Raw genomic sequence first — 17,585 nt, 5'->3', positions numbered from 1 at the left:
ACATTGTTCATTTATCATAAAAACTTGTTTTATAAAACAAAAAATTCATTATTACATTTAGCATATCCATTCAATTTACAATTAATTTCCTGTATTAATCTCATTAATCAATTTATAATCAATATAACATCAAATGAACATATTCAATTAAACTAACATAATGAAATCCATTTCAAACATAAAATTGTGTAATAATAATTAATACATAATTTGTAAATCAAACCATATACTAAATCCAAATATAACATCAATTTACACTACACTGTAGTCAAGTTTCTACAATTTACTAACACTTAAAATAAAAGAAGCCCACTTAGTTCTAATGCCTTCAATATCTGGAACTTCCAATGTAGATGAATCATTAAAGATTTACAAATAAAATAATTAAGTTAGAACAATTTTGTAATGAATAGTTAGATAAGTATTTAGTTAGTTTTTTAATACCGTATTCCATGAATCAATAATGTTTGTACAAATAATGGTGTGCATGTGCTTCATTACGTAATACCCACACTCATAGCTTTCCAATTGACGTTGACCACTGCAAATTAAACACAAATAATCAAAACTCATTCACACAGAAGATCATATTTATACTCTAGCTATAGCCTTTGTACCATGTACCTTTGATCAATTTTGGTAAACCAACAAGCCAAATCCTCATAAAAATAGCAAAATCATAAAATACAGAACAAAGGTCAACTTCTCTTACTTTAGGTGTCACTATTTGCATCTTCTTCCTAGTTACAGATGAATACCCCACAACCTTGAATGAGCTTCCAAAGACCTACAAAAGATAAACATTCATTATATCATTATAATCATATACGAAGGAAACAAAATAGAAAGGAAAACTTACACCTCTAAAATATTTTTGATGGGCAATGTTAGCTTTCTTATGCAAGGAACATAAGAGACCTACAATAGAACGATCCTGAACAATTACTAGCAATTGCCAATGACCCCTACAAGTGACAATAATATTAATTAAAAATAAATTCTAAATTAGTTACCAAAAATTCAAAATTTGTGTACTCACTTATGCAAGTAAGGTGCTAAATAAACCTCTTTACTAGCTTTTTCAAACATATCTGTTAAGTATTTTTGCACCTCCTCTGATTTATTTCCTACACTTTGAATGATAGCAGGGTCAAGAAATCCATAGATAGTAGCATTCTTTCTCTCGATGCTAAGGTGATGCAAATACCTTCAATATGCACAAATAATGTTAGAATCAATCCATGAATGCAATATGAGAGTATTATCATGGTTTGTCAAGGTTGAAATTACAAATTATAAACTTGTAGAACTATTGTAGATAGAAGATCATTACCAATGACAATCTCACAAATATCCCTATGACATACAAATAAAGTGGTGGTAACAGTCTTGCATGTCAGTTCAGGAGGCATATCTATCTCAATAGTTTTATTCCACATTGTCACTACCGCTGCACCAAGTTGTTGTAGAGGAGACAATTGTGGTTGTGGAGGTGTAACAATATTTGTCTTCTTAGAAATGTCCTACATTTGATCACAAAATAAGTCTAATATATGCATCAAAATACAAGAAATACATAAGTAATTAAGGTAAGTATGAATAACAATACTTACTAAAATTGGCTTTGCCAATCTGGATGGCCAAATGACAAAATTCTCTGGTGATTGTCCCACTGTTTGAACCTCCTCACTAGGCATAGGAACACGAGCAGAACAATCTTTAATATCTACAATCACCACTCGCAACATATCATCTTTAATAGTCTCATGGTGGATGGTGCTTCCCAAATTATATATTTTACCTAAGACACAAAAGTAGATGACAATTGTTGAGTACATCTAGATAGAGAACTTATTTCTAGGTCAATTCTGCACAACCAAGAATTAACATGTACACAAGATTTAATGCAATAGGACTAATGAATACAAAAAATTTGTCACTTCCCAACCTAGATTTGGCTAGAGGATGAGCATGCTTTTAATTACAGACATGCACTTTGTGTAAGTCAGATTATGCTTACTGATATATTTTTTTTCAGATTATGATTTGGTACCTGACTCATCTGGTAAGTGCATGATTGTAACTAGATATACCTGGTCACTCATCACGGGTCCTCGGTTTCAAGTTTCAACCACCAGGGAAAGGTAATCCTCAATCAACTAACTATTTACATCACATCATTAACAAAATCCCTATATTGAATAGTAATCACTTTATAAATTCATAATCTTGTACTCCAAGACCAAGACGATTCAAGCAATGAAAAAACAAGCCAATGAGGATCATGTGCATGCTTTGACAATGATTTATATTCATCACGAATTCATGTGCATGCTTTGACTGCACCTAGTGCTCATGTAGATAAGTTATTTTAGAAACAGTGTCATCCAAAGAAAATTATCGTGAAGGAATAATACTGAGTTATTGATAGTGGTAGCTACAATTAATTAATATTTTTTCCTTTTTATTATAATAATTCATAGGCCTAGCTAGTAGCCATAAGAATAAACAAAACACCTAGTGATATATTTTTCTTCATGTTGGCTTTCACAGTGTAATATTCCTAAATATAAATCTAAGCCAATCACTCACCCCCTTCTTGTGAAGCAAGGGCATTTCTGAAAGACGAATAACTAGCTTTTTATGTGCCATGATGACAACACTCAAAATCTAACCTAAAGTTTCCTACTTAACATCAATAGCTAGCTTCTCAGGACGTCCAATGAAAGTTGCTAATATGTCATCTCTACCTTATTGAGTGAAGGAACCTTGAGAGCTTTTTTCCACTAAGTCATCCTATAAAAATAAAGTATTTTAGTCCACCCATTATAGAATACATGCCAAAAAACATACATTTTTAAATTAAAATTAGGCTTAAAATGAGTTACTAACAATCCTCTTCGCCACAAGTCGAGTTTCTTAAGAAGTGTATTCTCCTGATGGCTTAGTGTGAGCTCTCTTCCATTTCTCATGACGTGGAGGTGGAGAAATCAAACTCAAATCTGACCGATCATTGGTAGCTGAGGAAGAGGCCTCACGGATCATAATCTCCTCTAACCTATGATATCCCCCACGAGACAATCTGTGTGGGTGGAGATTTTTTTTCACCATGTCCTGTGCAGCTTTTCTCTTTTCCTATTTCAAACATGTCATATAAACAATTAATAAGAAATTATCAAACAAAAAAAATGAATATGAAATGATAAATAAAACATTCAATTTACCTGAAATGTAGGGTCTAATCGTTTGTCTCGAAAAGCCTGCCTCGTTTCCTCATCAAGGAACTGATAAATATCACAAGGATTCTTATGACTTAACTTACCATAAATATACCGACTAGTAAGGTCAGTCTTGAAACACCTCCATCGTTGCCCAGCATATGATATCCATTTAGTTCTTAACAACTTGGTGTTTGGGACATCATATGTTAGCTACATAATAGGTACATGAATGTTAGATTTACAATTTTGCTAATAATTATGGAAGCTTAGTTAAGATTTTCATACCATGATAGTTTGCCATTTTTGGTTCTTCACTTCTTCAGGAACATGGTCCCACTTGTCAATAAGAATATTAACCTTACTTCTACCAAGTAAGGCAACAAAGCTAGTGAATCTTACACGGCTGTCTCCAAGAACTTTTCCTGTACTCATATCAAATTGAATGGGCAATCTTTTATCAGCACTACGACTAATAGTCAAGTCTTTGAGCCTAGTAGCACGTCTACGCTTGGGTTGGGTAGACGATTGACTTTTGTCCTCACTTTGTGATGGTGGAGGTGTAGATGGATCAGCCATAATCTTAAGCTCCAATTTGTGTACATGTAAATGTATCAACTAGTTTTGTTTTAACTTTTAGAAATCAAAATACATAACTTTTAGAAATCACAATACATATCTAGCAGTTTTCCCAGTAGCACTACTCATGGATCAGTATTATATTTATGCAGATGTTTTGCTACTGCAATCGCTACTAATATAGATTTCAAACACCATATAATTTTGTTAGATTAAGTTTCTTTGCTTTTAATTTCGTTAGAAAAAGAAATAAAGGGAGTGAAAGATTTGATAGAAATGACACTAATTCAACTAACAGTGAAACATTCAAGCAAGTTTGTTGTTCTGTTTGCTCGACAAAGGTTGGTGTCATGGGATCTGTTTATTAGCTCATAGGCAGCTTATACAATTAGCTCCATATCATGCAACAATTTACAAACAAAAGCTTGTGGTTTGTGAGAAAAACTTTCTTAAAGTTCTTAAGTAGAACTTTTGATTCGTATCTTTGAATTGCTAATTTAATGTGACAAATAATCCTTGACTAATTAAAACCCCCTTTTCAAAACCCTCAACCAAGGTTTACATCATTAATATTAATACAACATCAATATAAGGTAATTTTCTAGGGTATCTTCCAATCACGTTCAGATATCATCTCAATAGTATTATTAACAAAACTAATAGAATCTGGTATTTACTGCAGATTTTAGGGATATCACATGAGGAACAAACTCCTCATTAAAGAACCCAACAACAAAGAACATAAAAGAAACAGATAACGAAAGAAAGAAGAATACAAAGGAAACATATCAACATTATAAATCTCAAAAAGTGGCACATTACAGCTGACCCCAAAATTGCTTTCTGAAACATATCACCAAGTCAATGTTTATTTTTGAGGTGACACCAATGTGTATGTGCCTAGTCCAATGAAGAAGAAAGCAACTAGGTTCAAAGCTGCTCAAGAATAAGACTAATATTTCTATTGTCTTTGCATTGGCAAATCAATAAACTAAGTAAGAAGAAAATAAACCAAAAATTAAGTGCATAAAAAATGGAAATGATGAGGTAGACAAGCAGGCATAAGATAGAGATTTCAGCTAAACCAAATGGAAGAAAGTTCAATTAAAAGATGCATAAGAAGACCTAAAAACATAAGGGAAAGAATTAGTCCAAAATTACAGAAACCAACGTTATAAACAAATAAGTAATAAAATGCACAAAAGCTGGTGAGACAACAAAGCAAGGGAAAGAAAGTAGAAACCTTCGTGATGTTATGTTGGAATATTCTCCCATACCCTTCATGATGGTCATCATGTGTGGCATGGACATCATCAACTTTAGTATCAACATCTAATGTTGGTATATATGTGGAGAAAGATGGTGTCTCATAAATATAAAGTGTTGAATCGTCATTTGGATGAGTACCATGTGTGGTTCTTCCTTGGAGAACAATTGACCATTTTTTGTTAGAAGGATCATTGACATAAAAAACGTGTTTTGCTTGAGATGCCATGATGAATGGCTCATCTGTATATTTGGCCTTATGTAAATCAACCAAGGTAAAACCCAAATCATCAGTTTTAACACCATTATTACTATCAACCCATTTACATTTAAAAACAGGAACTCTGAAACTTGTATAATCAATCATCCATATATCTTCAATTACACCAATTTATCCTTTGAGCTAGAAAAATGCATTGATTCAGCCACAACCATAACTCCACTATTTTGCATAGTACTTTTATCATCTTCATATTTTGTATAAAATTAACAATTATTAATATCATATCCACTCCAACATATGACATCAAAGTTTGGCTCACATGCTAACCATTTCAATGTATCACAACTTTTATTATCATTATGAACTTTTCCATGCTTAAGTTGATGGTGACATGTGCCTTCTTCACATATAGGGCATGCTTTTTGACCCTTTGTGCTATACCCATTCAAATTACCATATGCTGGAAAGTCATTGATTGTACAAAATAACATGGCATGCAACTTAAAAGTGGAGCCTGTGTACCCATCAAACACATCAACGCCTTCCTCCCACAACATTTTCAAATCTTCAACTAGCGAGCTTAAATAAACATCAATGTCGTTTCTTGGTTGTCGTGGACCAGAAACCATTAAAGATAACATGACGTATTTACGTTTCATGCACAACCAAGGAGGTAAGTTGTAGATCACTAACATGACAAGCCATGAGCTATGCCTACTACTCAGGTTACCGTACGAGTTCATTCCATCTGTAGCAAGTCCAAGCCTAAGGTTTCTTGGATCATTTCCAAAATATGGAAACATTGAATCTATTGTCTGCCATTGACTACAATTAGTTGGATGCCTTATTTGACCATCTCTTTTACGTTCATCTGCATGCAATCTAATGAGTTTTGCATCTTTGACATTAGCAAATAATCTTTTAAACCTTGGAATTATAGGAAGATACCACAACACCTTTGCTGGAACACCCTTCCTCACATCATCTTCGAAGTCACTATCTTTTTGCTTGTATCTTGATAACCCACAATGTGGACATTGATGTAATTTTTCATATTCCTTCTTGTACAACACACAATCGTTCGGACAAGCATGAATCTTTTTATACTCCATACCCATTGAAAATAATATCTTCTTTGCATCATAATTAGATGTTGGTATCGTGTTACCTTCAGGAAGAATGTCACTCACTAACTCAAGCAATTCGGTGAAACTCTTATCACTCCACACATTTCTTGCCTTCACATTAAAGAGTTTTAATATTGCCGACAATCGAGTGTACTTAATGCACCCCGAATACAAAGGCATTTCTGCATTACTACACAAAGTTTCATACATATGTGATCGTGCAAAGACATCATCTCCAACATCATGAATCATTTGCTCCAAACCATCTTCCATAACGAAATTCAGTTCTTCTGCTTCAGTTTGAGACACATGTGCTATTGGCACTTCTACTAATTCACCATGCCATGTCCACTTGGTGTAGTTCTTTAGGAACCCATCACACAAAACATGCTCTTGTATTACTGTAATGGGTAGTCTCCGCTCGTTCAAGCAATTCACACATGGACAATAAAATCTTCCATTAATCTACTACATTCCTCGTAGCAAATTCAATAAATTGTTCCACTGCTCTCTCATATTCTTCAGTTTTTCGTTTAAAATTTATCCAACTTCGATCCATATTAACGTTATGTGCTAATGAACTGAAACTAAGAGTACAAATCTATCAAAAGAGTCAAAGTAAATTCATAACTCAACCTTATCATTGATAAGGTCAAACTAACTAAAGTAAGTAAACAAAATTACTTACTTTAGTTAGATGAATTAAGTTAAGTTAGATGAATTAAGTTGAGTTAAACTCTATTCACACAACCAGTAGCCACCATTGCTAACATGCAAATTCAGTGAGAAGAACACTAAGAGATCCAATGCATGTTGTGGAGCACTTACTTATAGAATATTTTGCAGAAAATTGAGTCAAACTACCAAAGTGCAGCAGCTACAACTTTTAATTGAAAACAAAAAGAAATTGAAGCATCAAAAGATAATTTAATGAACAACAAGAAAACTGAGAAAAGGATGGAAATTTAATGATGCATCAAAATTGTTAATTATATGATAAGGTGCCACTTTCTCATGGCAAGGGAAACAAGGATGGAAAAAACCTTACAACCCAACTATTAACATTCACTCAATAGTTTCTATCACATACTTTCAATCATCAACAAAATTTTGAAAAACATTTCAGAAAATGTTAAATGTTAACCAAACATGCCTTTTAATTCTACAATCTCTGAAATTAAATTACTATTAATAATTCTATATAACTTGTAAACGNAGAGTTTTAATATCCAATGCTAATTGTTTATTATTTAATGAACTACTAACTCAAACTATTTTGACTGTTTAACCGATACTCAAATACCTTAACACTTTCACACATATATTTTCTCAATGGGAATTACATCAAGGAAAGAGTATATATATTTTCTCAATGGGAATTACATCAAAGAAAGAGTATAACCTAGACAAAGGATGATTATCACAACCAAGGAAAATCTGTCCATGGAATTTTTTCTTCAAGATTGCAACTGCAAGGGAGGCTGCATCATGTCGTGGAAACATAAAAAAATGAGCACCGGTTCTAACCTCATCATAAAAAAAAAAAGCTAAATACATTAAGAAAACAAAAATATGTTGAAGAAAACAGAGAGGACGACCTCATTTAGAATACATAGGCTCAAGGTTTCTTAGATAATGTGATAATTATAAACATATCTTCATATTTGATATTAGTTTTTACTTGAGCCTTGCATTTTATATTTGCTTAAAACCAAACAGCTATTGCATATAATATGTAGATTTCTCCAAAGCAACGGATAATAATCACAAAGCAAATATCATCAAAATCTAACTACCATATCAAATGCACATTCAACAAAGTCTAAACAAACAAAATACATTTGAAGCAAACATACAGAACATTGTTGCTCTGTTTGACATTGGTTGTAACCCCCAAAAAACGAAAGTCACAAATTAATCTAAAAGATAGCCATGGTTGATATTGATAGTGTGTGATACGTAAAGTTTGGGAATCCTAAGTGAAACCCAACACGTCTAATAGAAGAAAAATAGCAAACAAATTAATAGAAGAAAATCATAACAAATTAGGAGAAAAAAAATTAATAAAACCTACTTCGTCAGACTTCGGAAATTTCGACGAACAGCGCAGGCAGAAGCACAACCACAGTGCTTTCAGTTTGCACGGAGATATTGACGAACACGTCTTCCCCTAACCTAGCTCTCCTTCTCTCTATAACCTAAACCACAACCACAATCGCGCGGAGGGAGTGTTCTCGGAGTGTTCGAAGGGAGGAGTGTCGAGAAATTAAAGATGCGTGGTGTGGGAGTGCTGAGAAATTAGAGATGTGTGGTGTTGATGCTGCTTTAGACACGAAGGAAGAGGCGAAGAGCAAAGTGTTCGGAGCTTCAGAGATGAAGAACGGGAGAGAAACCAAATGAAGGAAATGTTGAAATGAAATTAGGGAAATGTAAAAAATTAGAAAGGAGGAGATATTATAACTGATTTCTAAAAGTCCGTTATAATAGGTTATGGACTTATTTACAACTTTACCACCGCATTTCATATTATAACTGATTTAGAAAAATGCGTTATAATAGGTCCTACACTTATTTACAAACTTGCCACCGCGTTTCATATTATAACTGATTTACAAAAGTACGTTATAATATCAACCTATTATAACGGATAATTTTTATCGGTTATAATAGGGTCGTTATAAAAACCTATTTTTTCAGTAGTGAAGACAAAAGGGTAAGTAAGAAATTTGCCAGCAAGAAGTTTACCACGACGATTGAAGGCAATGCATTTGGCATGGCCATGTTTCAAATACTTTTCTATCGCTTCCGAATGATCTCCCTACAATGAGGGCTCTTCAATGGTGCACAAAACAATCACAATTTTAGTAATTTCAAGAGTTAGGAGGAGAAAAATATAAAATGAAAAACAAATTTGTTGAGAAGAAGAAAATTAACCAATAGTAGATGTAGTCATTGTTGCAAGAAAGTTGAGGTGAAGATATAGAAAAAGATGATGAAGTATAGTGAGTGAGGGAAAATTGAATAATTTGTGCTTTTTTTATGGAAAATGGAAAATAAAAGAGATTGAATACATAAAATTTATGAAAAAATTAAACTGTTTTATATAATGATTAACATGGACCAGTTAACAGTTAACATCATGGGAATCAAAGATGATTGAAAGGTGTAATTAAGTTATTATTTAATTATGAATTTTTATAGTTTTGGAAACTATGATGGTTATATAATGTAATGAACAAATTGTTTTAACTACACTTGTGCAATTACAGTACTTCGATTCCTATTCCTGTGTATCTTGTTCACATTTGCCAACCGATACTTCAAATTTTCCCTTTCTACGGTCTTGAATGTTTGTTGATTTTGGGAATTGTGAGAGGTTGAGGACACTTTTGATGTATTCCAATTTGTTGAAAGAGGGTATTCCTGGTGAGCTTGGGAAGCTTAAGAGCCTTGAGGTGTTGGATGTGTCCAGGATCACTCTTAGTTGTTCTATGCTTGGAGAGCTTGGGAATTGCTCGAAGTTGTCAGTCCATATGTTGTTAAATCTCTTTGATCCACGTGGGGATGTCGTTGGTAATTTTGGGAAATTGGATTCGGTGAATGATGAGCTGAAATATTTTGAAGCATCAATGTTTGTGGAGGTTTTGTCACTTCTGAAGATGAAAATATTGTGGGCTCCCATGAAGGTGTTGGCGTGGTAGAGGAGGTTGGTGCTAGTGAAGATGGCGAGGTAAAAGACGAGGGCGGCAAAGAAGAATTTCTTTACGATGAGAGGGATGTCGAACACAGTGCATAATCCACCACCACCCCGTTTTTCAAGCCTTGTAGGTGAAAAAAATAGACAGAGTTGACTCAGTTTCAGAAAAAGAAAAAATGATGTGGTACACCATTAGCCAACTTAGCCTAATTTTGACGGCGTTAGTTTTGGAGGACGAAAAGTATAGTTTCCTTAAGGACAAGGATCAAAGTGTAGCAAAGTTTGAAAGAGGGACTAAATCTAAAATTGCATGATAGCTGGGGGGACTAAAAACATATTTAACCCTAATATTTTTCAAATATTTTATAAAATAAAAAATATAAAATTAGGTCCAAATTTCAACGCATGGATAAAAAATAGGTTTAAATTTTAGTTTATTATGACTCAAATTTTGACTTAAAAGCAAGGTTTAGTTGGGTAATTCTTTTAACAAAGGGTATTTTTTGTGATTTTCTTTTAAAATAAGGTTTAATCATCGATTAACCATTAGATTTTCTGTCTACTTCGAAAACTCTCTCATTGTTTAGAAGTCTAAGTAATAAATAGTTTTATGTAACTCTTATGAGACCAAATATTGTGTGCTTGCTTCTACACTTCTACAACCTATGAACTAAAGTGGCTCAGGTATCTTCTTCATGACTTTGGCATCTCCTTTACACAATGAGAAATGCTTGAACAATGACAGGAGGAGGCATGAGTAATGGACCACGGCGTTAGTAATGGAGTAAGGCACGACCTTGATGAACAAGCGACAAAGACTAAAACACATCACTATGTGTTTCCTCATTGCACAAAAACATTAAATAGAGCAAAAAAAATGTGATAAAGAGGAAAACAAACCTCTAAGAATTGATATGATTTGTGGCGACCAAAAATATAAATGAAGAGGAGACGAGAATAAGATGTTTCGCAACAACCAACAATGGCAATGGAGAAGGGATTTAGATAGCAAGGAAACCGACAATGGCCTATTCAATAAAAATGGAGATGGGAGAGTGTAGTTTTTCACAAGTGTAGAGGAGATACAAAGGTTCTACTGTAACACAGTGTTGAAGGGAACTAAATTTTCTAAAAATTTAACCTTAGGTAGAAGAATAGGCTTTGGTTCTTTGTGAACCGAAGCTTATAGTGGTGCAAATGTTTTCAAAAATGTCACTACGTCATTATAGGCTATTGTTATTTAACAAATAAAGCCTATAGTTGTATAAATAATTTCAAAAATGCCATTACGTTTTGAAAGGTTTTGTTTTTCTTGAAATTGAATCCTATTAGGCGAAATTAAATCATCATTATGCACTAGTGCAAGCATCTACACTCCAAGATGGGAATGAAAAACATTTATTCCCAACTTAGGGGGGATGATAAACTCTTTTTCTTTTCCTTCACCCAACGACTTTACATACCGCCTAAAAACTTCATAACTAGCTTAAGCATAATTGTATTCACTTTGTGTTTTTTGTTTTATTTATTAGTTTTTTTTTCGTGTTGCCTTTTTTTTTCTTTTATAAACTCTTTTGTATGTATATGTTAGATATCTTGCATTTTATGTTAATTAGGGAAACATAGACTTTTGATATTGGTAAATGTTGTTTCTTTAACAACATCTTCTATTTAGCATATTAATGTTTGATTTGCAAATATACTTATATCACTCTTCATTATAAATATATTACTCTATATGTAGTTTAGACACAAGGGAGATTAACCATATACCTAGTTTTACCATATTTACTAACTATGTCAATGTGCACTTGGCCATTGATAAGTTAGATGACACTAATTATGCGACGTAAATGTGTTGGAGAAAATCGGAAAGTGTACCGAGTCGCACAAGTAATATAAAATGGTAAGACCAAGTATCGTATCCCAGAGGACTCTCGGCGCTAAATAATCGTGTGATAACAAGATTAATTAAGATTTAAAATAAAAGAGATAATTGGGTTTATGTGCAAAAAAAATAAATAAAATAAAAATGTAATTGATCAATGGCAAAAGAGCACAGAGATGCACGAATGTTGATTTATATGAGATGGATATGTTGTTGGGGTTAGACTTCACCAAGTTCCCTCTCATTTATGTAAGAATTCTTCTTTATGCATTAATGCCAACGTCTCTTACTAAATCACCTAAACCTGATCCCTCGGTAAATAAGTTTGTCCCTAATTACCAGTTCATACATTTCCTAGCATTTCTGGTAAAAAGAGGTGAAGAACAAGAGATTAAGACGACCAAGACTCATACCCTTATCCCTGAGAAATATAGCCCTTAGGAGTAATTCAACAAGAACCTGAATTGTAAGGAACTTCCCGACACTCATCCAATTCATAAATCATGCTAATTAATGAGTTAAACACAACAAGCATTAAAACATATGAATTACTTTAACAATTAATGAAAACGCATATGGAATTAAGAATCAATTCAAATACATGAGAGTTTACAAGGTTACATAATCCCCCAACAACCAATAGAAATTAGTTTCCCATAGACATGGGGGAACTCTTTGAACAATGGAAGAAAGAATGAGAATGAAAGCCTAAGAATTGGGAACAAAGTGTACTGCTATGCTCTTCTCTGCCAGGGATGCAAAACCTAGAGCCCCGGGGTCCTTTAAATAGTGTTGGAGGCTTGCCAAAACAGGGTCCGGTCCAAAAGAATCGAAACAGAGCAGAAACAGGGTCCGGTCCACGAAAGTTGACATCCAGGCGGTCTAGGAGGATGCCTAGGCGGTTAGAAACTTCATGAAAGCCCATGCCTTCAATTTGACCACCCAAGCTTCGATGCCCCACCGCCCAAGCAGCCAGGGTCACAGCATGGGCGGCGGACGTTGATTCTACACGCTCAAGCCTCGCTTCTGGACGCCCGAGCTTCGTGTTGTTCCTCCTTTTGGTGCCTTTTTAAGCCCTTCTGAGCTCCATCTCTACTTCCAGTATTATCTCAATCTTTGTCTAAACAAGGGGAATTAGTCATAAAACCATTAAAATCAACCTCAACTCTCTTATTCACACAACTTAATGAAAAAACATGAGTGCAAACTAGCTTCTAAGTGAAAAAGGATGTTTTTAGTATCAAAATTACATCACAAATAATGGTGTTTTAAACCGTTATCAAAATGTCAAACATTAATCTTTGGCTTGAGAGTCAAGAGTATCTTGATCATCTTACTCAAAAACTGACTGATATTGCTCTCGGTGACTTTTCCAACTAGAAGAAAATTGATGCTCAATTATGTATGGTTGTCATGAATAACATCCAGTCTTCTTTAAAAAAAAAAAATCCGTGCCTACATCACATGCTTTGAAGTCTGGGAACATAACAAATTATTATACGCCAATGATACTCAACATCTTTATGGTGTTTGTCACGATCTTTTCAATGTTGTTGCTCCTTAAAATCAGGACTCTATGACTAATTATTTGGATAAGATCCATGCTTCTTTTCATGAATTTAATGAGGGTTTACCTCCTGCCTCTACTTTAGCCTAAGAAATAAAACAACGGTAAAATTTCTTCATGGTATTGGCTTTACATGAACTTGTTGATAAATATTCTCATGTTCGTGATCAGATTTCTAGTTACCTTATTATACCCAAATTTATTTCTACTTATTCCACTCTTTTGCATGTTCCAAGTAAACCTATAAGTAATACACTTGTTTTTGTCGATGACTCCTCTACTTTGGTATCTCAACGTGATAATCCTAACCGTTGTCGCAAGTCAGAAAGAAGGTGTCACAAAAAGTGATCATTGTGGCAAGTTGCCACAATATTGACAGGTGTCATACATAACATGATCATCCCCGCTTTATTGATGTTGCTCAAACTGATTCCCCCTCATAACCATCTATTGCGGAACCTCCTCCATCTGATTCTATCGATAAATCTCCTTCCACTACTTTTATTGCACGCATAGGTACATTTTTTATTAGTATGACTCAATCCTCGTTTATTGGTCCTTGGGTTTTTTATGCAAATGAATTAAAAAAGTTCAATGAACCTAAGAGGTTCAAGAACCTTCTTCAAGGAATAGATGCATGCACAAGGTCCTTTCACCTCTAAACAAGGTTTCTAAGGCTTCTTTAAGATCCAAGCAAGCCCAAAAATAAACTTGGTTCGCATTCCACTCAAGAATCAAGTTTAAACATCCAAAACTAACATTTTGTCAAACTTTGTTTGGAATAATTGATTATTTGGTAAAATAATGAATTATTTCACAGACTGATCCTAATAAATGGTCAAAATACACTAGAATAATCGATTATTGGGAGAGAAAAAACTAATTATTTCAGAGGCTGGTTCAAAAAAATGGCCAAAATATAAACTTAAATGAAATGAAACCTTGGCCTAAATACAAGGCCTAAAGAAATTACTTATTTACATATATATAAGGGTTAAAAGAAGGGAAGATAATTGTCGCAACCGGAATCGCGACGAGACGACGATCCAAAAAAGAAAACGAGTTTTGAAAAATGTTTTGGAGTCGCCACCATAGTTTATTCTGGAAAACTACGGAAAAACCAATAAAGGATAAAGCACGGTCCACGAAAACCAAAGATTGGGTTCGGGAGTCGGTTACATGTAGGGAAGGTATTAGCACCCTACAACGCCTGCCCGAAGGCAGTACCTTTAATAAAATATGCGAGTTTGATGCGGTTTTCAAAATGTTTAACTATCCCCAAAAAGGACATTATAAAGAAACAAAATATATTTTTTAGTTCTTTAAGAAATTGCTCAGAGAATTTGTTTGGAAAAGATTTGGATTTTTGGGAAGTGAACCTGACAAGGACTGGCCTTGCTCCTACGTATCTCCACTTTGGATGGAGAATCAAGGATCACGTAGTTCTGGCTACGATTGTTTGTTGTTTGGAAACATTTATATTTTAGCATTTTTATAAAAAATGGAAAAGGTTCTTAACACGAGGATGATGCGTGCGATCACACACATGCTTAAACCTTTAAAACATATNTGATAATTTTATGAAAGGGGAAAAGGTCTTAGCACGAGGACGATGCGTGCGATCACACACGTGCTTAAACCTTTAAAACATATTTTTTTAATTTTTTTCAAGATAGGAAAGGTCTTAGCACGAGTACGATGCGTGCGATCACACACGTGCTTAAACCCTTAAAACATTTTTTATACTTTATTAAAAGGAAGAAAGGTCTTAGCACGAGGACGATGTGTGTGATCACACACGTGCTTAAACCTTTAAAACATATTTTTAATTTTTATAAAAGGAGAAAAAGTATTAGCACGAGGACAATGTGTGCGATCACACACGTGCTTAAACCTTTAAAACATATTTGATAATTTTATAAAAGGAGAAAAGGTCTTAGCACGAGGTTGATGCATGCGTTCACACACGTGCTTAAACCTTTAAAATATATTATTTAATCTTATAAAAGGAGAAAAGGTCTTAGCACGAGGACGATGCGTGCGATCACACACGTCCTTAAACCTTTAAAATATATTTTTTAATCTTATAAAGAGAGAAAAGGTCTTAGCACGAGGACGATGCGTGCGATCACAAACGTGCTTAAACCCTTAAAACATTTTTGATAATTTATTAAAAGGAGAAAAGGTATTTGCAAGAGGATGATGTGTGCGATCAAACAAGTGCTTAAACCATTAAAACATATTTATTATTTTTATAAAAAAGGAGAAAAGGTGTTCTGGCACAAGGACGGTGCGTGCGATCACACATGTGCTAGAAGCCTTAAAGTAAATATTTTTAATTTTATAAAAAGAAAAGGATTTTCTAACACAAGGACGATACGTGCAATCACACATGTGCTTAAACCCTTAAAACATTTTCAATTATTTTTATGAAAAGGAAGGAAAGGTTTTTTAGCACAAGGACAATGCGATCACACATGCGCTTAAACCTTTAAAACATTTTTTATTATTTTTATACTTTTACTCTTTTGGTTTTTTATTTTTTTATTTTTTTGATTTTATATTTTATCTTTTTATGTAATTTTATTATATGAAAATGATATTTAAAACTATATTATTGAAATAAACAACAAAATTATTTACGTAACCATTTTTTTAGAAAAGTTAACAAATAAATTAAAACAGTATTTACTAAAAGTTAAAAGCACGCGAAGGTCATTTTTACAATTTACAATTTATTTATTTTACTTAAAAACAATATTTAAAAAGAAAGATGCTAAACGCTATAACAATTTTCGTGGTTTTAATATTTTTTATGTTTTTTATTTTTGATTTTTGATTTTTGCTTATTTACTTTCTATGATTCTTATATTTTGTATTTTTATTAAAAACCGAGTACAGCAAACCATCAATAATAAAACAATATACCAAAACTAAAGAAATAAAAGCAAAGAAAATAAAATGAAAACAAAAAAGTCCAATAAGAATGGGAAAGGAAATGTAACCAGGAAATTGATCTCCACCCTTCTGAAGCTGCCTTAAAGGTCCTCCACTGCACCACAAAAAGCTTCCACAGAAAGTTGTTCATTCATTTGTGCACGTGCCTCTTTGTCCCACTCCTTTTTTCTTTTTGTTTCCTTATGTTCTCTTCCCGAAATTGGATTTTTCTCCTTCTTTTCTTCTCTTCAAAGTGCGTTTTTATATACACACATTGTAATATTATTGTGATCTTGCTTTAATGACGAATTAATTGAAAATTAACAAAACAGGGAAATAATTGGTCTAATAAATCAAATTATAATAATTGTCAAAAAATTAAAGGAAATCATATTTTTATTTTGAGGAAGAAACTAAATGCAGAAATCAATATATTATTTTTAATTATTGCTTAGAATTATTGGCATAATGTTGATTCAAATTATTACCAAATAAAACAAAATTCCAAACAAAATTCTAAAGTGATCTATCATGCATTAATATTAATTGCTTATGGACATTTTTCCAAGGAAATCAAATCCAATCCACGTGCAGCATCTCTCCCATTTAATCACGTGCACCTTTTTTTTTTCTTTTTTTTCCTTCTTCCTTATTTCCTTTTTATTTTTCTTTTCCCTTTTTTTTCCTTTTCTTTGTTTTCCCTTTTTTTCTTTTTGTTTGCAATTATTTTTCTTTTCTTCTTTTTTTTTTGAAAAGACTAAACAAAATAGTAAAATAAAATCAAAAATAATAAAATAAGATAAATGTAAAAAAAAAAAACAAGTTCTATTATTTAGCTGTTGACGGATTGGCAAGCGTACCAAATCGTATCAAGTAATAAACATGGTAAGACCAAGTATCGTTTTCCCAAGAGACTCGAAAGGCCTTATCGTTCGTGCGAATGAATATTATAAGACTTGAAAATAAAAATTAATAAATTGGATTTGAGAATAAAATATGAACATGCAATAGAGATTGATTCAATTGACAAAAGAAAACAATGGATGAATGGAGTTGTTGGGGGTTTACAATTTCATCTAATCC

The sequence above is a fragment of the Vigna radiata genome, unplaced genomic scaffold (genome assembly GCF_000741045.1).
Source record: "Vigna radiata var. radiata cultivar VC1973A unplaced genomic scaffold, Vradiata_ver6 scaffold_23, whole genome shotgun sequence".
Classification (NCBI taxonomy): Eukaryota; Viridiplantae; Streptophyta; class Magnoliopsida; order Fabales; family Fabaceae; genus Vigna; species Vigna radiata.
Note: the sequence above shows the minus strand (reverse complement) of the source record.